The sequence below is a fragment of the Lonchura striata genome, chromosome 35, assembly GCF_050655825.1.
Source record: "Lonchura striata isolate lonStrDom1 chromosome 35, ASM5065582v1, whole genome shotgun sequence".
NCBI classification, from domain to species: domain Eukaryota; kingdom Metazoa; phylum Chordata; class Aves; order Passeriformes; family Estrildidae; genus Lonchura; species Lonchura striata.
Window position 1 is genome coordinate 3574542 of NC_140737.1, and position 26028 is coordinate 3600569.

General features: G+C 52.8%; 1 long non-coding RNA gene across 1 annotated transcript; it reads right to left on the bottom strand.

The window, feature by feature from the left end:
- Positions 1 to 10705: 10705 nt before the first annotated feature.
- Positions 10706 to 15178, bottom strand: LOC146764271 (uncharacterized). The gene is made up of 3 exons (XR_014950935.1): positions 14097 to 15178; positions 13295 to 13460; positions 10706 to 12767 (listed from the first exon to the last, which is right to left on the bottom strand). It is a non-coding gene; the product is annotated as an uncharacterized LOC146764271 (long non-coding RNA).
- Positions 15179 to 26028: the final 10850 nt, after the last annotated feature.

Consider the following 26028-nt stretch of genomic DNA (forward strand, 5'->3'; position numbering starts at 1 on the left):
TGTAAATGTTTAATAAACATTTTAAAATTTTTAAAGTGAACAGTTGTTTCTCACAAAACCCAGTCCTAAGGTGAGATGGTCGTGTGTCGTGGTTTGACACGGGAAAAGAATTTTCTTGGAAGGAAGAGGTCAGTCCAGTCAGGGGTCAGGTTTGGATACTGACACTTGGGGTGACCAATTGAAGGTGGACACGCCTCTGAGAACACAGAGGGGTTAAAAGCAGAACTCCCAGGAGAACTCGCTCTCTTTGGTTCCGGTCAGCGGAGAGTGCAAACCTCCCCTGCCCAGCCATGAGCTGGGTGGGGAAGGGGAAGCCATGTGGCCTGCAGAAGTAGGCCAGGGGGTGAAGGGTCTGGAACCGAGCTGGGCCAGTTCCTGTGGACGGAAGGGTGGAGAACGTCTGAGATGTCTTTGTTTCCCCCCCCCCCCCCCCCCCCAGCCTAGAGGAAAAGACATAGAGAGCCTGCAGACACCTGGGAGTTTGCTGGCAGAGGAGAAGGAGGAGGAGGGGGGAGATACCCAGCATGGGAACGGGAGACAGAGTCCTGGGCCGAGAGATTTCAGCTGTCCGGGGAGTCCGGGAATTTTAACCCTTTCCTGTGAAATGAAGGCTTTGTGAAATATTGCTCCTCTTCAATTTGAAGGAAAGAGAGACAGCCGGGGACCTCAGTTGTTAGGGAAAGAAGGTTGGGGGGAGATGATGGAGTGGCTGTTGGCTGGACTCTTCTTGTCAGCCATAGACTGAACCAACTTCTCCAAGAGAGACTGCATTTTAGGGGGATGCAATGGTGAGCCAAGAAACTCCTCCAGCAAATACCAGTTCAGGGATGAACAGAGGTCAGCGGAGGAGGGTGTGATGATGCTCTCCGTCTTCAGAGAAGAAGAGAAGGTGATCTCTGTTCTTGGACCCCTGGCCTCAGGGGAAAATGGGGGGAACTGTAGTCCCAAAATGAGACACTGGACTGTTGTTCCTGTTGGTCCTTGGCAAAGCATCCTTAAAGGGGCCCTATAAGCAGTCTCTGTCCATGCACGGTGGTGAGAGCACTGTGACATGGAGAGGAGAGTGTCAGACTGGCTTGGTGTGTTTGGGCGGTGCTATGTATGACATGGAAAGACAAGAGGTGGCATCTGTGTTTCCTGGGGGTCTATGGTGCAAGGGAGACTCCTCTCTCCCCTGATGGACTCAGTATTGATTATGTGGAAGGGTGAAGACTTGATTAAGGGTCCAATCGTGTCTCGCTGTGGTTTGTTGGAGGTGGGTGGTGGGAGGAGGAATGTTTTGAAAGGTTTTCATTTCAAATTTTGTGTGTGGTTTTTTTTCCCTCCCTTTTTTTTCCCTTTTATAGTAGTAGTAGTGTAATAAAGTTTTCCCCTTGTTATTAAGTTTGGCCTGCTTTGCTCTGTTCTCAATCGCATTTCACAGCATTCAATCGATAGGTTACATTTTCATGGGGGCACTGGCATTGTGCCAGTGTCAAACCATGACATCGTGTTACTCCTGACAGGAATGGGCTCCCTGCAGTTCGAGCTGTTCTGCAGCCGGTGCTTTTCCGTACCCTGCTTTGCTCTTCAGGTGGCAGATGCCTTGGGCAGGTTACTCCAGACACACGAGAGGGCCAGGGCAGGCCCAATCCCTAAAGCTCTCACAGAGCTGTGCTTGACTCCAAATTATGTAAGCATGAAACGGATTTTAAAGACTTGTCTTGGTTCGACAAGACAGGAATCTGCGAAGGAGGGCTAAAGCCTCCTGTGCAATGGAGAAGGCAAACCCCCTCCCTCTGAATTACTAGGAGTTTTAAATCAAAAGGCTCTCAGGCAAAGATATGGGAATGGGAGTAACAATTCTTTACTAGGAGAAAACTAGACAACAATTTAAAAAGGCAAATGCAATCGGTACAAACAAAACCAGTGAAAAAAGTCCAGAACCTGAGGATTCGGGGTGCCAGTAGCAGTCCTGCTGGGACGATTGCTCCCCTTGCAGTGATTGATGAATTGCAGCTGCAGTGGTGATCTTTTGAAGGGTATAGTTTTCCTCTGAAGATCTGGTGGCAGTGGGGCTGGTCTTCCTCTGCGCCGGGGTTGCCTCCAGGCTCCGCCGCCGTTGCCTCAGCGCGCTCTGGCTGCTTCTCTGCGAGTGCCGCCGAAGAGAGCTGCTTCTCTGGCAATCCCCCAAAGTAAAGAGCTGCTTCTCTCGGAGTCCCGCCCAGAGAGCTGCCTCCTCTCCCCAAAAGGCTACCCCTTTAAACAATAATAGAGTGCTTGGCTTCCCCCTCTGGGTGGGACCCCTCACGGTGTTACATTTACCAGCCCTGCATTGAATCAGTCAATGGCCCACTAACAAACCATTACCTCTTAGGAGCAAAACCGGTTCTTGGAAAAGATAACAAAACCTGTCCAACAGGTTTGCCTTCAACAGATGGCAAATAGAATACAAGCTTATCTTACAACCAAGGACATTATCCACCCCTTATTCTATTTCCATCTGCACACCATGAAATCTTACACCCAGTTCTCTCTTAAGACCTAGTTTCCCTGTGGTACACAGCAGGTCTCCCCATCTTTCTGCATTACCCACCAAGTGTAACCAGGTCCTTGAGCAAAGACAATCCCACAAATGGGTTGGTCTTTGCCTGAGGTGGGATTAATCCAAACAGTTTTCCCTAAAATACCTTTCATATGTACTACAGGGACCTTATCTCCATCTACTGCGTGTAAGGGTTCTGACTGGGCAGGGCCAGCTCGATTGACAGACCCTCGGGTGTTGACCATCCAGGTTGCTTTTGCCAGGTTAATTTCCCAGTTTCTAAATGTTCCCCCACCAAGTGCCTTTAGGGTAGTCTTAAGGAGTCCGTTGCACCGTTCAACTTTGCTGGCAGCTGGAGCATGATAGGGAATATGATATATCCATTCGATACCATGTTCACTGGCCCAGGTGTTGATAAGGCTGTTCTTGAAATGGGTGCCGTTGTCAGACTCAATTCTCTCAGGGGTGCCGTGTCTCCACAGGACTTGCTTTTCCAAGCCTAAGATGGTGTTCCGGGCAGTGGCATGAGGTACAGGGAAAGTCTCCAGCCATCCAGTGGTGGCTTCCACCATGGTCAGCACGTAGTGCTTGCCTTGGCGTGTCTGGGGCAGTGTGATATAGTCAATCTGCCAGGCCTCCCCATACTTGTACTTGGACCACCACCCACCATACCATAGAGGCTTCACTCTCTTGGCCTGTTTGATGGCAGCACACGTCTCACAGTCATGAATAACCTGGGAAACACTGTCCATGGTTAGATCCACCCCTCGGTCTCGTGCCCACTTGTAGGTGGCATCTCTGCCCTGATGACCTGAGGCATCATGAGCCCATTGAGCCAGGAACAACTCCCCCTTATGGTGCCAATCTAAGTCTATCTTTGACACCTCTATTTTTGCTGCCTGATCTACCTGCTCGTTGTTTCGGTGCTCCTCATTAGCCCGACTTTTGGGGACATGGGCATCTACATGACGGACTTTCACCGTCAGCTTTTCCACCCGAGAGGCAATGTCTTTCCATATATCAGCAGCCCAGATTGGCTTTCCTCTACGTTGCCAGTTGGCTTTCCTCCACCTTTCCAGCCAGCCCCACAGAGCATTGGCTACCATCCATGAATCAGTATAAAGGTAGAGCTTTGGCCACTTCTCCCTTTCAGCAATGTCCAGAGCCAGCTGAACGGCCTTGAGCTCAGCGAGCTGGCTTGATCCACCTTCTCCTTCGGTAGCTTGTGCAACTTGGCGTGTGGGGCTCCATACGGCTGCTTTCCACTTCCGGTTCATCCCTACGATGCGACAGGAACCGTCAGTGAAAAGAGCGTAGCAGGTCTCCTCTGCTGGTAGTTGGTTGTATGGTGGAGCTTCTTCAGCCCTTGCCACTTGTACCTGCTCCTCCACATCAGAGAGACCAAAGTTTTCACCTTCTGGCCAGTTCGTAATTATCTCCAAAATCCCAGGGCGATTCAGGTTTCCAATACGGGCGCGTTGAGTGATGAGGGCAATCCATTTGCTCCATGTGGCGTCAGTGGCATGGTGGGTAGTAGGAACCTTTCCTTTAAACATCCACCCCAGCACCGGTAGTCGGGGTGCCAGGAGGAGTTGTGTTTCTGTGTCAATTACCTCTGAGGCGGTGTTATGGTTTGACACTGGCACAATGCCAGTGCTCTTATGAAAATGTGATCTTTACTTTGAATGCTGTGAAGTGGAATTTAGAATAGAGCAAAGCAGGCTTAAGCTTAATAACAGGAAAAAAAACTTTATTAAACTACTATTATTAAAGAAAAGAGAAAACTAAAGAAGGGGGAAAAAAACCACATAAACATTAAATGAAAACTTTGCAAAATATTCCTCCCCCCACTACCCAACTCTAATAAACTACAGTGAGACACAATCTGGACCTTAATTAGGTTTCCACCCTCCAAGCAATTGATATTTAGTTTATTGAGGGAATAGAGTCTCTCTTGTGCCACAGACCCCCTAAGAAATACAGCTTTACATCTTGTGTTTCTATGTTACACATGGCACCGCCCGGAGAAAAGGTTTGCTATGGTGACCCTTCTCTTTTCTATGTACAGTGCTCTCACTACTAATGTATGGATGGTTACTGCCTTTAGGATTTTTCCTTTTAAGGATGCCCTGCCAAGAGGGGAGAAAACAATAGTTCAGTTTTTTATTGTTTGGGACCACAGTCCCCCCCCATTTTCCCCTGGGGCCGAGGGCTCAAGAACAGAGATCTTTTTCTCTTTTCTTTCTTTTCTAGGGCAAGGGGGCGCTACCACAAACCCCCTAACCTTTTTTCTGTTCACTCTACTTTTGTCTTTTTCTTAGCTGAAGTAGGTCTCTTGACTCACTGGCATCTTCTCAAAACACAGTCTCTCTTGACGGAGAAGATTTGGTTCAGGTTGTGGCTAACACGGAAAAGTCTAGCCAAAAGCTACTCTTTGTTTCCTTTTTATCTAGAATTTTTCCTTCTAACATCTCATCTTAGAGTCTAAGGTGTCTTTCTTATTCTCTTTCAAACTGAGGAGGGGAAAGGAAAATTCACAAAGCTTTCATTTTTTAAGAAAGGGTTAAAAGTTTGAATTTCTAGGATGGCTTGATGCTTAGACATCTAGCAACTCTCACACAACTGGGCACCTTGCAGCAGCTCCCCCCGCTCTTCCTTCTTTGCGGTTTTCTCTCTCCCTCTCGGGAGAGGAACTCTGGGGGGGGAAATGGAGACATCCCAGATTTCTTCTACCCTTCTATCTGCAGGGGCCAGCTCAGTTTCAGTCCTTTCACCACCTTTGGGGCTTGTGGCCTACCTTTTTCAGGCCATGGGGGCTTCCCCTCCCCTACCCAGCTCGTGGCTGGGCGGGGGAAGGTCTGCACTGCACGCTGACCGGAACTAAAGAGAGCGAGTTTCCCTGGGAATTCTGCTTCCAACCCCTCTGTGTTCTCAGAGGCGTGTCTATTTTTAATTGGTTAATATCTAAATTGACCTCTTCCTTCCGGGGAAAAATTATCTTTCCGTGTCAAACCACGACATTCTACCTTTTGCTTCTGAGAACACAGACTATAAAAAAATCATTATTAAAATTACATTTAACACATTTTATATAAAATAGCAACTTACACTAAATCTTTACTCTAATTTATTTTAAAATTTAACACATGCTTTGCTCTTATTTTTTTCTGATCTTATTTTATAGTATTCACCTTATTACTATTTTATCTTTTTTATTTGATCATATCTTATTTTTTCCCGGTCAGGGAACCAAATGTTATGGTTTGACACTGGCACAATGCCAGTGCTCTTATGAAAATGTGATCTTTACTTTGAATGCTGTGAAGTGGAATTTAGAATAGAGCAAAGCAGGCTTAAGCTTAATAACAGGAAAAAAAACTTTATTAAACTACTATTATTAAAGAAAAGAGAAAACTAAAGAAGGGGGAAAAAAAACACATAAAGATTAAATGAAAACTTTGCAAAACATTCCTCCCCCCACTACCCAACTCTAATAAACTACAGTGAGACACAATCTGGACCTTAATTAGGTTTCCACCCTCCAAGCAATTGATATTTAGTCTATTGAGGGAATAGAGTCTCTCTTGTGCCACAGACCCCCTAAGAAATACAGCTTTACATCTTGTGTTTCCATGTTACACATGGCACCGCCCGGAGAAAAGGTTTGCTATGGTGACCCTTCTCTTTTCTATGTACAGTGCTCTCACTACTAATGTATGGATGGTTACTGCCTTTAGGATTTTTCCTTTTAAGGATGCCCTGCCAAGAGGGGAGAAAACAATAGTTCAGTTTTTTATTGTTTGGGACCACAGTCCCCCCCCATTTTCCCCTGGGGCCGAGGGCTCAAGAACAGAGATCTTTTTCTCTTTTCTTTCTTTTCTAGGGCAAGGGGGCGCTACCACAAACCCCCTAACCTTTTCTCTGTTCACTCTACTTTTGTCTTTTTCTTAGCTGAAGTAAGTCTCTTGACTCACTGGCATCTTCTCAAAACACAGTCTCTCTTAACAGAGAAGATTTAGTTCAGGTTGTGGCTAACACAGAAAAGTCTAGCCAAAAGCTACTCTTTGTTTCCTTTTTATCTAAAATTTTTCCTTCTAACATCTCATCTTAGAGTCTAAGGTGTCTTTCTTCTTCTCTTTCAAACTGAAGAAGAAAAAGGAAAATTCACAAAGCTTTCATTTTTAAAGAAAGGGTTAAAAGTTTGAATTTCTAAGATGGCTTAATGCTTAGACATCTAGCAACTCTCACACAACTGGGCACCTTGCAGCAGCTCCCCCCGCTCTTCCTTCTTTGCGGTTTTCTCTCGCCCTCTCGGGAGAGGAACTCTGAGAGGAGAAATAGAAACATCCCAGATTTCTTCTACCCTTCTATCTGCAAGGGCCAGCTCAATTTCAGTCCTTTCACCACCTTTAGAGCTTTCAGCCTACCTTTTTCAGGCCATAGGGACTTCCCCTCCCCTACCCAGCTCGTAGCTAAGCGAGGGAAAGTCTGCACTGCACGCTAACCAGAACTAAAAAGAGCGAGTTTCCCTGGGAATTCTGCTTCCAACCCCTCTGTGTTCTCAGAGGCGTGTCTATTTTTAATTGATTAATATCTAAATTAACCTCTTCCTTCCAGGGAAAAATTATCTTTCCGTATCAAACCACGACAGGCGGCTTGAACTCCTTCAAAGGCAGCCAAGATTTCCTTCTCTGTGGGAGTGTAGTTGGCTTCAGACCCTCTGTAACTTCGGCTCCAGAATCCCAGTGGTCGGCCTCGAGTCTCCCCAGGCACTTTCTGCCAAAGGCTCCAGGACAACCCATGGTTCCCGGCTGCAGAGTAGAGCACATTCTTGACCTCTGGTCCTGTCCTGACTGGGCCAAGGGCTACAGCATGAGCGATCTCCTGCTTGATCTGGGTGAAGGCTTGTTGCTGCTCAGGGCCCCAGTGGAAATCATTCTTCTTTCGGGTAACCAGACAAAGAGGGCTCACAATCTGGCTATACTCAGGAATGTGCATTCTCCAGAAACCTATGGCACCCAGGAAAGCTTGTGTTTCCTTTTTGCTGGTTGGTGGGGACATAGCTGTGATCTTGTTGATGACCTCAGTGGGAATCTGGCGCCGTCCATCTTGCCATTTCACTCCCAAAAACTGGATCTCTCGGGCAGGTCCCTTGACTTTGCTCTTCTTGATGGTGAAGCCAGCTTCTAGTAGTATCTGGATGATCCTCTCACCTTCCTCAAACACTTCTGCCGCTGTGCTCCCCCACACAATGATGTCATCAATTATTGCAGGTGTTCTGGAGCCTCACCCTTTTCTAGTGCAGCCTGGATCAGTCCATGGCAGATGGTGGGGCTGTGTTTCCACCCCTGGGGCAGTCGGTTCCAGGTGTACTGCACGCCCCTCCAGGTGAAAGCAAACTGAGGCCTGCATTCTGCTGCCAGAGGAATGGAGAAAAACACATTAGCAATATCAATGGTGGCATACCACTTTGCTGCCTTGGACTCCAGCTCATACTGGAGTTCCAGCATGTCCGGCACAGCCGCGCTCAGCGGTGGAGTCACTTCATTTAAGCCATGATAGTCCACAGTCAATCTCCATTCTTTGTCAGATTTGCGCACAGGCCAGATGGGGCTGTTGAAGGGTGAGTGGGTTTTGCTGACCACCCCTTGGCTCTCCAGCTCCCGAATCATTTTGTGGATGGGGATCACAGCATCTCGATCCGTCCGATACTGCCGGCGGTGCACTATCGAGGTCGCAATTGGCACGCGTTGCTCTTCCACCCTTAGGAGTCCTACTGCAGAGGGGTTTTCTGACAGTCCAGGCAAGGCGTTCAATTGCCTAATGTCTTCTGCCTCTACAGCGGCTATTCCAAAAGCCCACCTGAGTCCCTTTGGGTCTTTGTAATATCCGTTCTGGAGGAAGTCTATGCCTAGGATACATGGAGCATCTGGGCCAGTCACTATAGGATGTTTCTTCCACTCCTTCCCAGTCAGGCTCACCTCGGCTTGCACCAGAGTCAATTGTTGTGATCCCCCTGTCACACCAGCAATGGAAACAGGCTCTGCCCCTACATGTCCCGATGGTATCAGAGTACACTGTGCACCAGTATCAACTAAAGCATCATATTTTTGTGGCTCTGATGTGCCAGGCCATCGGATCCACACTGTCCAGAAGATCCGGTTTTCCCGTGCCTCTCCCTGGCTAGAGACAGGGCCCCTCTAACACTGGTTATCATTCCTTCCCTGGGCATACATACTAGAGGTCCCTTCAAGGGGGTTTGACAGATCGTACCCACAAGCTTGGTCACGGGAGGTTGAGGCTACCTTCACTTTGGTTGAACTCCCCCGTTAGAGTTTCCCTCCTTAAGTTGACGGACCCGTGCTGCCAGGACAGAAGTGGGTTTCCCATCCCACCTCCCCATGTCTTTCCCATGGTCACGCAGGAAGAACCACAGATTAGCCCTTGGGGTGTACCCTCTCTCTCTAGCTGGGGATTGTTGGGTGCTGATTCTGGGGCCTGTGACTCTCACGGGTGCTGTATTAACCTTCCTTATCTCCTCCCTCATCTCCTCTTTAAACTCCTTAATCACGGCTGAGATATGAGCCTGCATTGGGCCATTAATCATACTCTCATAATTCCTAAGTTTGTTGGCAACAGAACCCACTGTCTCACGGTGAGCGTCAGCATTGATTGTTGCAATGAAGGTGGTGTATTGAGATGGCCCAAGATTTGCCAGACTCCACAGCATTTGTCCCGTACACCTGACCTTGTCGGGGTCATTATTGTGTCGTCCATCCCTCCCAAAGAGTACCTCTAATACTGCCACTTCCCTCAGCTGTTGGATCCCTTCCTCGAGGGTCTTCCAGCGCATTCTATGATGGTGCTCTTGCATTCTCTCTCTGTGGACAAACCTCTCCCTGACACTCATTAAGAGCCGCTCCCAGAGAGAAAGGGACTCTGGTTCCCTTACAAAAACCTGATTTATACCTGAGTCCTGGGTCAAGGGTCCCAAGTTCCTTGCCTCACCACCGTCCAGCTGCACGCCTGTACCCATAAGATCCCAAACCCGGAGTAGCCAGGTAGCATAAGCCTCACGCCCTCATCGCACAATGTCTTTATGCAGATTACGAAGACTTTTGTACATCAGGGACTCGGTGATGATAGCAATCTCTGGGTCCCCTGTGGGTTGTGAGGTTCCTCCATTCCTGTCCCTATCTGCAGGGTGCTCTGCTTTCACCTTAGACTTCCTTGTTTCTACCGGGGCAACTGCTGCTGACCGTGACTGCCTTTGTGGTTCAGCTGGAACCTGGACAGTTGTAACATCTGTGGGTTCCACAGCTGTACTATTAGACTGTCCCTCCTCAAGGCAAAGGGCCGGTTTCTCACCAGCTGGGGAAATGCACTCCTTCAGCATCCCTCGTATCTCCTTAACCAGAACCCTCACCCAATCTGTCTGGTTCATTTCTGAGGTGGGCTGTGGGGCAGTGTCAGGTTCTGCAGGAGCATCCCTAGCCTCTGGTGTAGGTGTGAGGGTAGTTATCCAGGTTAATCTTCCCTTATCTCTGAGTGCTAAATATAACAGGACTATCAGCAACACCACCCATTGTATGATATCATCAGCACTTAGAAAGGATCTTAACCCTTTGAGAACTGGTGGAGCAGACCCAAAAAGATGGTTAAAAGGTTGGGAGAAAGTTTGCCCAGGCACTATTTCCTCGCAGTAGGTACCGTTATTAAAGTAACCCCAAAAACATACAGTTAATGTGTGATAGCTATGAATCCATGTACCTGCCTTCCAGAGGAAATTAAAGATCCATGAATTCCTCACCCAATTAACCCAGAAGCCAAACTTGATAACAGACACCGTAGCCTTAGTTATAGGACCCATTTTTAGATAAGGGTCTGCAAATGGGAAAAGTATAGCTACGATCACATGCCACCCAAACCAAGGTAAACTAGACCACATGGTGATGCTGAAGATGTTTTTACACGCAACAAAAAACCAAATTACTTAAGAACTGTTAATCCTTTTTCCCTCTCAATGCCCTCGAGCCCTACATTGGGCGCCAAAATCTGTCTTGGTTCAACAAGACAGGAATCTGTGAAAGAGGGCAAAGCCTCCTGTGCAATGGAGAACGGCAAACCCCCTCCCTCTGAATTACTAGGAGTTTTAAATCAAAAGGCTCTCAGGCAAAGATATGGGAATGGGAGTAACAATTCTTTACTAGGAGAAAACTAGACAACAATTTAAAAAGGCAAATGCAATCGGTACAAACAAAACCAGTGAAAAAAGTCCAGAACCTGAGGATTCGGGGTGCCAGTAGCAGTCCTGCTGGGACGATTGCTCCCCTTGCAGTGATTGATGAATTGCAGCTGCAGTGGTGATCTTTTGAAGGGTATAGTTTTCCTCTGAAGATCTGGTGGCAGTGGGGCTGGTCTTCCTCTGCGCCGGGGTTGCCTCCAGGCTCCGCCGCCGTTGCCTCAGCGCGCTCTGGCTGCTTCTCTGCGAGTGCCGCCGAAGAGAGCTGCTTCCCTGGCAATCCCCCAAAGTAAAGAGCTGCTTCTCTCGGAGTCCCGCCCAGAGAGCTGCCTCCTCTCCCCAAAAAGCTACCCCTTTAAACAATAATAGAGTGCTTGGCTTCCCCCTCTGGGTGGGACCCCTCACGGTGTTACATTTACCAGCCCTGCATTGAATCAGTCAATGGCCCACTAACAAACCATTACCTCTTAGGAGCAAAACCGGTTCTTGGAAAAGATAACAAAACCTGTCCAACAGGTTTGCCTTCAACAGATGGCAAATAGAATACAAGCTTATCTTACAACCCAGGACAAGTCTGTAGCACATCTGCAGATTCAAGGGATAGTAAAGCCAGTGCTGCACTCTGAGAAGTAAGTCCACAGTCTGAGTCGTTAATGTCATTTAACTAATTTGCAGTTCATTGTGATGATGATGCTGATAGTATCATAGAACATTTCCTTTTTTTTTTCCTCCCCCAGATAAAATGGTGCCATTCAGCTTCTGGAGAAAAGAACTCTCAAAGGTGCAGTTTGGCAGTCATGGAGGCAGAGGTGGGGGAGAGACAGATATGCCCTGGAGGGATGCTCTGGTGGGCTCCAGCATTTAAACAAGCTACTTTGATACAAAGACTGGGCCATTTTCAATACTAAATGGCTGCATTAAATGGTTTTCCAAGCCTTATGCTGGCCAGAAAGATTTTAAAGCCCATGGGAGTTTAGCCTCCATGAGAAAGGCAGCATCAGTTCCTGTGCCAGGTGAGACATAGTGTTCAAAAGCTCAGCTTGCGTCTAGAGAAGCCACCAGCCTAATGTAAGCAAGGCCAGAAAGCTTCTCCAGTCCTGCTGAGCGGGTGTGGCAGAGCTGTTGTGTTTTACAGCAGCTCCATGGCAGAGCAGCAGCTGCAGGAGAGGGCTCAGGACAGGCTTGGGGGGAGCGGGGCGGCAGGAAGCTGAGCGAAATCTCCGCTCTATGACTGACCAACTTTGTGCAGAAGCAAACAAAGATGGTGACTTGTAGAGGTTCCTGCTGTGCTCAAAGTTTGCCTCTGAAGACTGAGAGGTGAGCTTGTCAGGAATCCCAGCAAACATCAGGGTAAAGGTTTTAGATTAGTTGTTGTGATTAGGCACAAGTGTCCAGTGAGAAAAGAGCCTCTGAAGCAGGCTGTGAGTCATAGGGTGTCTTAGGTTTTAGTAAAGCATAGATCACCAATTAAATACAATTTTAATTTTTATTCTAGAAATGTAAAAATATTCTAAGTTTTTCTGAATTCTAAAACTACTTTGAAAAATATAGAACTGCTGTGGGAAAAGGGACAAAATATTTGGAGAATTCTCTATGAAAAATATTCCTAAATCTTGCAAAACGAAAAATAAAGGCAGTAGCTGCTGGTCTCAGGAGCCCGAAGCCCAGCTGCTGCCTGCCCAGCACTGGCTGTGCCCAGACAAGCAGCTCCGCCAGTGCTGGTGGTAGCAGCCAGGGACCAGAGCTGAAGCCCAAAGATGCTGCTGGAGTCAGAGCATACACTGGCAGGAGGGCTGCACCTCCTGTCCTGGCTGGACACCAGGGCCAGCACCTTTGGGGACAGAGGGTTCTGTTATGGGTGGTGGCAGCATGTCCCCAGCAGTAAGTGGGTAATGCAGCTCTGGAAGGGCTGTTGGAAACTGGCTTGGGGACGGCTGATGACAGGCACAGGTCTCCGTGGCTGAAGTCTTTGTCTGGTCTTGTGAAGCTGCAGAGGCGCTGCTGTGGAGAGAGGAGTGGCTGAGGCCCCAGCTGCCAGTGGCACACAGGGACCCTCGTGCACAGCAGGGCCCAGAGCTGGCAGGGCTCCCCAGCATGGCTGGAGCGGCTGGCACACCTTGGCCCAGCTGCACAGCTGCCCCTCGAGGCCCCGGCGAGCAGGGGACGGCTCTAGGCAAGCTCCCTGGCCAGGAGCGGCCCCCGAGCCCCTCTGCCTTCCAGGGGCAATCTTGTCCCCGCTCCTTCTCCTGTCCACCTTGCTGTGCCTCTGCCCTGTGCCCCTGGGGCTGCTCCTGGCCAGGCAGCCCCAGGGGAAGCCAGCACTGGCTGCAGCCCCAGCGGCCCCCCAGGACAAGGCCCAGCAATGAAGAGGCCAAGGAAAGCACTGGGCATCAGCAGAACCCTCAGCAGAGTGCTTTGGGCAGCCATGGACTGGCCACAACTCCACTGCAGCCTGACTGTAAATGTTTCCCATCTACATTAGACTTTTAAAAGAAACTGTTTGAGGGAAAAATGATGAAAACACTCACTGTTTTCTCTTCCAGTAACACCAGATTCCAACACAGGGCAATATGAAGATAAGCTCCAAAAACAGCAGACCTGCAATTAACTGTAGCACACAGTGTGTTTCCCAATAGCAGCCACTTCTGAGGCTGTTCTGGGCATCGGGAACAGGTGTTGTGGGGCCGGCTGCATCTGTGGGAGCAATGGGGAGCGTGAGCCCGCGCTGTGCTGCACTGCTGAGCTGGCAGCACGGTGCATATGGCCAGGATGTTCTCTGTTTGCCCAGAGCTGGGGCCTGCAGGCACCTTGCCGCCCCTTGGCACAGGCTGTGCCTCCCAACACAGCCCAGCAGGCCGGGAGGAGAGCCCGGGGCCAGCGCAGCTGCTTGGGCCGTGGCTGCTTGGAGGGACAGGGGCCAAACCCATCCCTGAGCAGCCCCTGCCAGCCCTGGCCCTCCCTGCCCTGGGACAGCTCCCCCAGCCCCAGGGGACAGAGCCAGGCCCTGTCAGGACCCAGTGCAGCCCCTGCCCAGCCGGGAGCCAGGGCTGGCTCTGGCCCTGGGCTGGCAGCAGGGCTCCCGCTCGGGGCTGCTCCTGTGCCTGGGGCCTCTGGGCACTCAGGGCGGCTGCGGGAGCAGCTGCAGTGGGAGGGACGTTGGTGCAGAGTCCCGATTCCCCGGGGCTGCCAACGAGCTCCAGAGGCCTGGAAGCCCAGGCGCCTCCAGCTTTGGCTGCTGCCGGGCCGTGCAAGGGCAGGGCCTGGGGGAAGAGCTGCTGCCACACAGCCCCGCCGAGGGCTGAGCCCGGCTGAGCCTGGCACAGCAATCACCTCCTGTGCCTGTGCCCGTGCCTGGCATCGCCTTCCTTCCTGCAGCAGAGGCTGGCACTGAGCCACTCCTTCCTCCGGGTTGTACCGCCTTCTGCAGAGATGTTTGGTCCATTACTTGGAAAAGGAAGGGAGACAACTGGATCAGATGGAACCATCCATCATTAAGGGAAGTGGCACCTTCAGGGGGCAAAGGTTTTCAAAGTCATGGTTAAGGATCAGAAAAACATCTGGGAATTGGCACTGGGCCAGGGCCCTCCCTCCATCGAGCATCTGCCAGGCCTGAGCAGAAGTCATAAGGGGATGGCCCAGGGCGAGGGCACACACGTGCATGATTCTGTCCTGGCACCTGCATTGATGCCCCTCTGGCCGAGCTTTGGGCTCTGAGCTGGCAGCTCTCACAGGGGGAAAGGCCTTGACCTACCCTCAGCATCTCCCAGAGGCTCCATCCTGAACGTGGGTTGGGAAGCCAGATCACTTTCACTAGTAGGGTTATCTGCAAAGAAAGGCAGGACAGAACATCTCCTGTGATGACACTGTAGGAGATCCTCAGGTTGCAGCCAAGGCTCAGCCCCAGGGCCCAGCCCTGGGCTCGGCTCCTTCCCTCTCTGCTCTTCTCTGTGGCTGCACAGAGCACACGGAAGGACAAACTGGCATTGCACACAGGAAGAAAACTGACAGCTAAATGCTCCTTCCTCCCACTGACAGTGATCCTGTGGGATCACTCAGGGCTCTAGAAGGGAGCAGGTCAGGGCTTCCCAATCTCAACAACCTTCAGGCTCTTAAGGGAATGGCACATGATTGAGCTCTTGCAAAATGGACATTGATTGTTCCTTCAGGAAGAGGGACGATGAGAGTTTGCCTCCAAAATTCTCCAAGGATTTCAAACTGTCTTGTGCTAGGCCTCCCAGATAAGCCATGTCACGCTCCCAGTCTATACAGAAGCACAGATCAGAAGCATTTCCATGGTGTTCTGGGATCTCCCTCTGCCTTTGGGAAATGGGCACTGCAAGGGGGTCAGGTAAGGCAGTGGGAGCCAGATGTGAATGGCCACGGCCAAAGCTGCACAGGGGCCTGGAGAGCCCTGCACTGGCTCCTGGTCACTCTCCACCCTCTTTGCAGGCCCTGTGCAACATCCCTGGAGGGGTTGCTGAACCTGCCCGGGGCCCATGGTGGTTCTCTGACTCACGCAGAGGAAACCCTCACTAATTTCCTGAGGAAATGTGCAGCAGGCAGTGCCACAACTATTCCTTCCTGCCTATCTCTGCTCAGTCAGCTCAGACCGGCCAAGGAACAGTCAGACCCTCTCACACAGGTCAGGGCCTTGGAAAAGAGCTTCTGCCACACAGCCTCAGCAAGGGCTGAGGCCAGCACAGCAATTACCTCCTGTGCCTGTGCCCATGCCTGGAATTTCCTCCCTTCCTTCAGGAAATGCTGCCTTCCATAGAGCGTCTCTGTCCATCCCTTGAGAAAGGAAGAGGCACAGGTGAATCAGATGGAAGCATTCCACATCAGGGGGGTGGAAACTTCAGGAGGCAATCCTTGTCAAAGACATGGATAAGGATCAGGAAAAGGCCCAGGCTCCTGGGGCTGTGACAGGGCTCTCTCTTTTCTAAACTGCCAGCCCTCCTGATCTTCTGGGGACTGGGAAATTGCAGGGGACATCAGGGTGTGCGTGGCCCGTGGCGAAGTTGGGGCTCCCTGTCAGCTGGTGCCAAATGCCTTCCTGCAGAGGCTGGGGAGAAGCTGCAGCCAGGCCAGCCTGGGAAACAGCCCTGCAGGGCATGAGAGCAGCAGCAGGGCAGCGAGGCTGCCATGGATCCCTTCCCGCTGTGCCGGGCACGGTCTGTCCAGATGTGCAGGGAAAGCCCCCAGCTGCTGAGTCCCAGGGGATGGCCGAGGAAATGCACCCACCTTGTCCTGCCTGAAGCATTTCCTTCAGCATTTGCCTCATGTTTTTGGATGGCTCAAGGGGTTTCTTGCATCCTGTAGCTTTGTTCTTTCCTGTCGGAGGACCTTAGAGCAAAACAGTGCCATTTCCCAGGAATGGATCCCACAAAACCAGTGCCCAGCCCGTGGGATCAGCAGGGACACACTACTCACCCCTGCGATGGGAGCTGGGCTTGCGAGCAACATCCACCAAAGGACCCGGGAAAGTCCTCCCGGCAGCCACACCTGTAACTCAACAGCCACAGAAGCTTCTGTCATCTCTGCAGATCGGCACAGGCAGCACTGAGCTGCAGGAGCAGTGAGGGCATGGCCCAGGGCGAGGGCACACACGTGCATGATTCTGTCCTGGCACCTGCACTGATGCCCCTCTGGCCGAGCTTTGGGCTCTGAGCTGGCAGCTCTCACAGGGGGAAAGGCCTTGACCTACCCTCAGCATCTCCCAGAGGCTCCATCCTGAACGTGGGTTGGGAAGCCAGATCACTTTCACTAGCAGGGTTATCTGCAAAGAAAGGCAGGACAGAACATCTCCTGTGACACTGTAGGAGATCCTCAGGTTGCAGCCAAGGCTCAGCCCCAGGGCCCAGCCCTGGGCTCGGCTCCTTCCCTCTCTGCTCTTCTCTGTGGCTGCACAGAGCACACGGAAGGACAAACTGGCATTGCACACAGGAAGAAAACTGACAGCTAAATGCTCCTTCCTCCCACTGACAGTGATCCTGTGGGATCACTCAGGGCTCTAGAAGGGAGCAGGGCAGGGCTTCCCAATCTCAACAACCTTCAGGCTCTTAAGGGAATGGCACATGATTGAGCTCTTGCAAAATGGACATTGATTGTTCCTTCAGGAAGAGGGACGATGAGAGTTTGCCTCCAAAATTCTCCAAGGATTTCAAACTGTCTTGTGCTAGGCCTCCCAGATAAGCCATGTCACGCTCCCAGTCTATACAGAAGCACAGATCAGAAGCATTTCCATGGTGTTCTGGGATCTCCCTCTGCCTTTGGGAAATGGGCACTGCAAGGGGGTCAGGTAAGGCAGTGGGAGCCAGATGTGAATGGCCACGGCCAAAGCTGCACAGGGGCCTGGAGAGCCCTGCACTGGCTCCTGGTCACTCTCCACCCTCTTTGCAGGCCCTGTGCAACATCCCTGGAGGGGTTGCTGAACCTGCCCGGGGCCCATGGTGGTTCTCTGACTCACGCAGAGGAAACCCTCACTAATTTCCTGAGGAAATGTGCAGCAGGCAGTGCCACAACTATTCCTTCCTGCCTATCTCTGCTCAGTCAGCTCAGACCGGCCAAGGAACAGTCAGACCCTCTCACACAGGTCAGGGCCTTGGAAAAGAGCTTCTGCCACACAGCCTCAGCAAGGGCTGAGGCCAGCACAGCAATTACCTCCTGTGCCTGTGCCCATGCCTGGAATTTCCTCCCTTCCTTCAGGAAATGCTGCCTTCCATAGAGCGTCTCTGTCCATCCCTTGAGAAAGGAAGAGGCACAGGTGAATCAGATGGAAGCATTCCACATCAGGGGGGTGGAAACTTCAGGAGGCAATCCTTGTCAAAGACATGGATAAGGATCAGGAAAAGGCCCAGGCTCCTGGGGCTGTGACAGGGCTCTCTCTTTTCTAAACCGCCAGCCCTCCTGATCTTCTGGGGACTGGGAAATTGCAGGGGACATCAGGGTGTGCGTGGCCCGTGGCGAAGTTGGGGCTCCCTGTCAGCTGGTGCCAAATGCCTTCCTGCAGAGGCTGGGGAGAAGCTGCAGCCAGGCCAGCCTGGGAAACAGCCCTGCAGGGCATGAGAGCAGCAGCGGGGCAGCGAGGCTACCATGGATCCCTTCCCGCTGTGCCGGGCACGGTCTGTCCAGATGTGCAGGGAAAGCCCCCAGCTGCTGAGTCCCAGGGGATGGCTGAGGAAATGCACCCACCTTGTCCTGCCTGAAGCATTTCCTTCAGCATTTGCCTCATGTTTTTGGATGGCTCAAGGGGTTTCTTGCATCCTGTAGCTTTGTTCTTTCCTGTCGGAGGACCTTAGAGCAAAACAATGCCAATTCCCAGGAATGGATCCCACAAAACCAGTGCCCAGCCTGCGGGATCAGCAGGGACACACTACTCACCCCTGTGATGGGAGCTGGGCTTGCGAGCAACATCCACCAAAGGACCCGGGAAAGTCCTCCCGGCAGCCACACCTGTAACTCAACAGCCACAGAAGCTTCTGTCATCTCTGCAGATCGGCACGGGCAGCACTGAGCTGCAGGAGCAGTGAGGGCATGGCCCAGGGCGAGGGCACACACGTGCATGATTCTGTCCTGGCACCTACACTGATGCCCCTCTGGCCGAGCTTTGGGCTCTGAGCTGGCAGCTCTCACAGGGGGAAAGGCCTTGACCTACCCTCAGCATCTCCCAGAGGCTCCATCCTGAACGTGGGTTGGGAAGCCAGATCACTTTCACTAGTAGGGTTATCTGCAAAGAAAGGCAGGACAGAACATCTCCTGTGATGACACTGTAGGAGATCCTCAGGTTGCAGCCAAGGCTCAGCCCCAGGGCCCAGCCCTGGGCTCGGCTCCTTCCCTCTCTGCTCTTCTCTGTGGCTGCACAGAGCACACGGAAGGACAAACTGGCATTGCACACAGGAAGAAAACTGACAGCTAAATGCTCCTTCCTCCCACTGACAGTGATCCTGTGGGATCACTCAGGGCTCTAGAAGGGAGCAGGTCAGGGCTTCCCAATCTCAACAACCTTCAGGCTCTTAAGGGAATGGCACATGATTGAGCTCTTGCAAAATGGACATTGATTGTTCCTTCAGGAAGAGGGACGATGAGAGTTTGCCTCCAAAATTCTCCAAGGATTTCAAACTGTCTTGTGCTAGGCCTCCCAGATAAGCCATGTCACGCTCCCAGTCTATACAGAAGCACAGATCAGAAGCATTTCCATGGTGTTCTGGGATCTCCCTCTGCCTTTGGGAAATGGGCACTGCAAGGGGATCAGGTAAGGCAGTGGGAGCCAGATGTGAATGGCCACGGCCAAAGCTGCACAGGGGCCTGGAGAGCCCTGCACTGGCTCCTGGTCACTCTCCACCCTCTTTGCAGGCCCTGTGCAACATCCCTGGAGGGGTTGCTGAACCTGCCCGGGGCCCATGGTGGTTCTCTGACTCACACAGAGGAAACCCTCACTAATTTCCTGAGGAAATGTGCAGCAGGCAGTGCCACAACTATTCCTTCCTGCCTATCTCTGCTCAGTCAGCTCAGACCGGCCAAGGAACAGTCAGACCCTCTCACACAGGTCAGGGCCTTGGAAAAGAGCTTCTGCCACACAGCCTCAGCAAGGGCTGAGGCCAGCACAGCAATTACCTCCTGTGCCTGTGCCCATGCCTGGAATTTCCTCCCTTCCTTCAGGAAATGCTGCCTTCCATAGAGCGTCTCTGTCCATCCCTTGAGAAAGGAAGAGGCACAGGTGAATCAGATGGAAGCATTCCACATCAGGGGGGTGGAAACTTCAGGAGGCAATCCTTGTCAAAGACATGGATAAGGATCAGGAAAAGGCCCAGGCTCCTGGGGCTGTGACAGGGCTCTCTCTTTTCTAAACCGCCAGCCCTCCTGATCTTCTGGGGACTGGGAAGTTGCAGGGGACATCAGGGTGTGCGTGGCCCGTGGCGAAGTTGGGGCTCCCTGTCAGCTGGTGCCAAATGCCTTCCTGCAGAGGCTGGGGAGAAGCTGCAGCCAGGCCAGCCTGGGAAACAGCCCTGCAGGGCATGAGAGCAGCAGCGGGGCAGCGAGGCTACCATGGATCCCTTCCCGCTGTGCCGGGCACGGTCTGTCCAGATGTGCAGGGAAAGCCCCCAGCTGCTGAGTCCCAGGGGATGGCTGAGGAAATGCACCCACCTTGTCCTGCCTGAAGCATTTCCTTCAGCATTTGCCTCATGTTTTTGGATGGCTCAAGGGGTTTCTTGCATCCTGTAGCTTTGTTCTTTCCTGTCGGAGGACCTTAGAGCAAAACAATGCCAATTCCCAGGAATGGATCCCACAAAACCAGTGCCCAGCCTGCGGGATCAGCAGGGACACACTACTCACCCCTGTGATGGGAGCTGGGCTTGCGAGCAACATCCACCAAAGGACCCGGGAAAGTCCTCCCGGCAGCCACACCTGTAACTCAACAGCCACAGAAGCTTCTGTCATCTCTGCAGATCGGCACGGGCAGCACTGAGCCGCAGGAGCAGTGAGGGCATGGCCCAGGGCGAGGGCACACACGTGCATGATTCTGTCCTGGCACCTACACTGATGCCCCTCTGGCCAAGCTTTGGGCTCTGAGCTGGCAGCTCTCACAGGGGGAAAGGCCTTGACCTACCCTCAGCATCTCCCAGAGGCTCCATCGTGAACGTGGGTTGGGAAGCCAGATCACTTTCACTAGCAGGGTTATCTGCAAAGAAAGGCAGGACAGAACATCTCCTGTGACACTGTAGGAGATCCTCAGGTTGCAGCCAAGGCTCAGCCCCAGGGCCCAGCCCTGGGCTCGGCTCCTTCCCTCTCTGCTCTTCTCTGTGGCTGCACAGAGCACACGGAAGGACAAACTGGCATTGCACACAGGAAGAAAACTGACAGCTAAATGCTCCTTCCTCCCACTGACAGTGATCCTGTGGGATCACTCAGGGCTCTAGAAGGGAGCAGGGCAGGGCTTCCCAATCTCAACAACCTTCAGGCTCTTAAGGGAATGGCACATGATTGAGCTCTTGCAAAATGGACATTGATTGTTCCTTCAGGAAGAGGGACGATGAGAGTTTGCCTCCAAAATTCTCCAAGGATTTCAAACTGTCTTGTGCTAGGCCTCCCAGATAAGCCATGTCACGCTCCCAGTCTATACAGAAGCACAGATCAGAAGCATTTCCATGGTGTTCTGGGATCTCCCTCTGCCTTTGGGAAATGGGCACTGCAAGGGGGTCAGGTAAGGCAGTGGGAGCCAGATGTGAATGGCCACGGCCAAAGCTGCACAGGGGCCTGGAGAGCCCTGCACTGGCTCCTGGTCACTCTCCACCCTCTTTGCAGGCCCTGTGCAACATCCCTGGAGGGGTTGCTGAACCTGCCCGGGGCCCATGGTGGTTCTCTGACTCACACAGAGGAAACCCTCACTAATTTCCTGAGGAAATGTGCAGCAGGCAGTGCCACAACTATTCCTTCCTGCCTATCTCTGCTCAGTCAGCTCAGACCGGCCAAGGAACAGTCAGACCCTCTCACACAGGTCAGGGCCTTGGAAAAGAGCTTCTGCCACACAGCCTCAGCAAGGGCTGAGGCCAGCACAGCAATTACCTCCTGTGCCTGTGCCCATGCCTGGAATTTCCTCCCTTCCTTCAGGAAATGCTGCCTTCCATAGAGCGTCTCTGTCCATCCCTTGAGAAAGGAAGAGGCACAGGTGAATCAGATGGAAGCATTCCACATCAGGGGGGTGGAAACTTCAGGAGGCAATCCTTGTCAAAGACATGGATAAGGATCAGGAAAAGGCCCAGGCTCCTGGGGCTGTGACAGGGCTCTCTCTTTTCTAAACCGCCAGCCCTCCTGATCTTCTGGGGACTGGGAAGTTGCAGGGGACATCAGGGTGTGCGTGGCCCGTGGCGAAGTTGGGGCTCCCTGTCAGCTGGTGCCAAATGCCTTCCTGCAGAGGCTGGGGAGAAGCTGCAGCCAGGCCAGCCTGGGAAACAGCCCTGCAGGGCATGAGAGCAGCAGCGGGGCAGCGAGGCTACCATGGATCCCTTCCCGCTGTGCCGGGCACGGTCTGTCCAGATGTGCAGGGAAAGCCCCCAGCTGCTGAGTCCCAGGGGATGGCTGAGGAAATGCACCCACCTTGTCCTGCCTGAAGCATTTCCTTCAGCATTTGCCTCATGTTTTTGGATGGCTCAAGGGGTTTCTTGCATCCTGTAGCTTTGTTCTTTCCTGTCGGAGGACCTTAGAGCAAAACAATGCCATTTCCCAGGAATGGATCCCACAAAACCAGTGCCCAGCCCGTGGGATCAGCAGGGACACACTACTCACCCCTGCGATGGGAGCTGAGCTTGCGAGCAACATCCACCAAAGGACCCGGGAAAGTCCTCCCGGCAGCCACACCTGTAACTCAACAGCCACAGAAGCTTCTGTCATCTCTGCAGATCGGCACGGGCAGCACTGAGCCGCAGGAGCAGTGAGGGCATGGCCCAGGGCGAGGGCACACACGTGCATGATTCTGTCCTGGCACCTACACTGATGCCCCTCTGGCCAAGCTTTGGGCTCTGAGCTGGCAGCTCTCACAGGGGGAAAGGCCTTGACCTACCCTCAGCATCTCCCAGAGGCTCCATCCTGAACGTGGGTTGGGAAGCCAGATCACTTTCACTAGCAGGGTTATCTGCAAAGAAAGGCAGGACAGAACATCTCCTGTGATGACACTGTAGGAGATCCTCAGGTTGCAGCCAAGGCTCAGCCCCAGGGCCCAGCCCTGGGCTCGGCTCCTTCCCTCTCTGCTCTTCTCTGTGGCTGCACAGAGCACACGGAAGGACAAACTGGCATTGCACACAGGAAGAAAACTGACAGCTAAATGCTCCTTCCTCCCACTGACAGTGATCCTGTGGGATCACTCAGGGCTCTAGAAGGGAGCAGGGCAGGGCTTCCCAATCTCAACAACCTTCAGGCTCTTAAGGGAATGGCACATGATTGAGCTCTTGCAAAATGGACATTGATTGTTCCTTCAGGAAGAGGGACGATGAGAGTTTGCCTCCAAAATTCTCCAAGGATTTCAAACTGTCTTGTGCTAGGCCTCCCAGATAAGCCATGTCACGCTCCCAGTCTATACAGAAGCACAGATCAGAAGCATTTCCATGGTGTTCTGGGATCTCCCTCTGCCTTTGGGAAATGGGCACTGCAAGGGGGTCAGGTAAGGCAGTGGGAGCCAGATGTGAATGGCCACGGCCAAAGCTGCACAGGGGCCTGGAGAGCCCTGCACTGGCTCCTGGTCACTCTCCACCCTCTTTGCAGGCCCTGTGCAACATCCCTGGAGGGGTTGCTGAACCTGCCCGGGGCCCATGGTGGTTCTCTGACTCACACAGAGGAAACCCTCACTAATTTCCTGAGGAAATGTGCAGCAGGCAGTGCCACAACTATTCCTTCCTGCCTATCTCTGCTCAGTCAGCTCAGACCGGCCAAGGAACAGTCAGACCCTCTCACACAGGTCAGGGCCTTGGAAAAGAGCTTCTGCCACACAGTCTCAGCAAGGGCTGAGGCCAGCACAGCAATTACCTCCTGTGCCTGTGCCCATGCCTGGAATTTCCTCCCTTCCTTCAGGAAATGCTGCCTTCCATAGAGCGTCTCTGTCCATCCCTTGAGAAAGGAAGAGGCACAGGTGAATCAGATGGAAGCATTCCACATCAGGGGGGTGGAAACTTCAGGAGGCAATCCTTGTCAAAGACATGGATAAGGATCAGGAAAAGGCCCAGGCTCCTGGGGCTGTGACAGGGCTCTCTCTTTTCTAAACCGCCAGCCCTCCTGATCTTCTGGGGACTGGGAAGTTGCAGGGGACATCAGGGTGTGCGTGGCCCGTGGCGAAGTTGGGGCTCCCTGTCAGCTGGTGCCAAATGCCTTCCTGCAGAGGCTGGGGAGAAGCTGCAGCCAGGCCAGCCTGGGAAACAGCCCTGCAGGGCATGAGAGCAGCAGTGGGGCAGCGAGGCTGCCATGGATCCCTTCCCGCTGTGCCAGGCACGGCCTATCCAGATGTGCAGGGAAAGCCCCCGGCTGCTGAGTCCCAGGGGATGGCTGAGGAAATGCACCCACCTTGTCCTGCCTGAAGCATTTCCTTCAGCATTTGCCTCATGTTTTTGGATGGCTCAAGGGGTTTCTTGCGTCCTGTAGCTTTGTTCTTTCCTGTCGGAGGACCTTAGAGCAAAACAATGCCATTTCCCAGGAATGGATCCCACAATACCAGTGCCCAGCCTGCGGGATCAGCAGGGACACACTACTCACCCCTGCGATGGGAGCTGGGCTTGTGGGTAGTAATCAGCAAAGGACCCGGGAAAGTCCTCCCGGCAGCCACACCTGTAACTCAACAGCCACAGAAGCTTCTGTCATCTCTGCAGATCAGCACGGGCAGCACTGAGCAGCAGGAGCAGTGAGGGGATGGCCCAGGGCGAGGGCACACACGTGCATGATTCTGTCCTGGCACCTGCAGCGATGCCCCTCTGGCCGAGCTTTGGGCTCTGAGCTGGCAGCTCTCGCAGGGGGAAAGGCCTTGACCTACCCTCAGCATCTCCCAGAGGCTCAGTAATGCGTATGGGTGGGGAAGCTGCACCACCTTCACCAACAGGTTCAGCTGCAAAGAAAGGCAGGACAAAACATCTCCTGTGGCAATGTAGGAGATCCTCAGGCTGCACCAAGGCTCAGCCCCAGGGCCCAGCCCTGGGCTCTGCCCCTTCCCTCTCTGCTCTTCTCTGTGGCTGCGCAGAGCACATGGAAGGACACACTGGCATTGCACATGGGAGGAAGATGAACAGCTAAATGCTCCTTCCTCCCACTGACAGTGGTCCTGTGGGATCACTCAGGGCTCCAGAAGGGGAGCAGGGAAAAGTTTTCAGCATTCTTCAACTTTCAACAAAAATGGCATATGTGAGTTCTTGCCACCTTGATACTGATTATGCTGTCAGGAAAAAGGGAAATGCAGAACTTGCCTTCAGCATTTTCCAAGATCTTTAACGTGTCATTCACCAGCACTTGCAAATCATTCAAGTCGTGATCCAAATCTAGAGGGAAGCAGAGACCAGACCCATTTCCATTGTGCTGGGATCCCCTTTTGCCTCCGGGAACTGGGCACTTCAAGGGGATCAATAAGGTTGTGGAAGCCAGGTGGCAATGGGCAAGGCCAAAGATGCACAGGGGCCTGGGGAGCTCTGGGCTGGCTCCTGGTCACTCTCCACCCTCTTTCCCTGTCCTGTGTAACATCCCTGGAGAGGAAAATGGGGCTGCCCAGGGCCAATGGGGGGGTTCTCTCCCTCCTACAGAGGAAACCCTCCCGAAAGCCCACAGGAAAACCATCCCCAGCGCTTCCTGGGGAGCAGGGAGCGCTGTCCTGGGAAAGGGCAGCCAGGCTGCCGGCTCACCTGCTCCCCGCGCTTGCAGCGGAGCGGCCTGGGCAGCCCTGGCAGGCAGGGCCACGGCCAGGAGCAGCAGGAGGAGGAGGCGCAGAGCAAGGGCCATGGTGCCTTGCCCTGTGCCAGTCCCACCGCTCTCGCTGCCACCACTGTCCTGACACCGCTGTCCCAATGTCAGCACCGCTGCTGCCACCACCGTTGCTGCCGCAGCAGTTGTGCTCCAGGACTGCCTGCTCGGGCCTTGTGGTGCTGTGCAGCCACGGGGCTCTGGGACCTCTGTGACCTCAGAGCCCGCTGTGACCTCAGCCTGCTGTGACCCAGAGCCCGCTGTGACCTCGGCCTGCTGTGACCCAGAGCCCTCTGTGACCTCATGGTCTCAGCTGTACCCCCAGAGTGTACCCCCTTCTGTACAAATGGACTGCCCTGACTGTAAATGTTTTGCTTCATCCAAGGGTCATTGCTCAGAAAAACCTTCAGGGACACAGGGTTTTGTTTGGTTGGAGGCAGCATCTGCAGAGCAACAAGCTGGTAATGCAGCTGTGACAGGGACATCAGGCATGGGCATGGAGATGGGAAATGAGGGCAGATGTGTCCCTGACTGAGATGTTTGGCCGTTCTTGGAATTCTTTGCCCCATTCAGAGGAGCAGTTGCTGAGAGAAGAGGTAGCTGAGGCCCCAGTTGCAGCTGGGACACTGTCCCTGGGTGCCTTTATGATGCTTATATCCCCATTTGTCAGTTCAGCCCAGAAATAAGTTTTGCACCTTTAAAACTGGTTCCAAGAGTGAAGGGGGAGGCAAGAAGAAGTGCAGAGTTTATTGTCAGAAACTGCACTTGCTCCCCCACATCCTTCTCCTGGACTCTGCTGTCTGCAGACAGACAAGACAGCAGGATAGAGCTCTCCTTT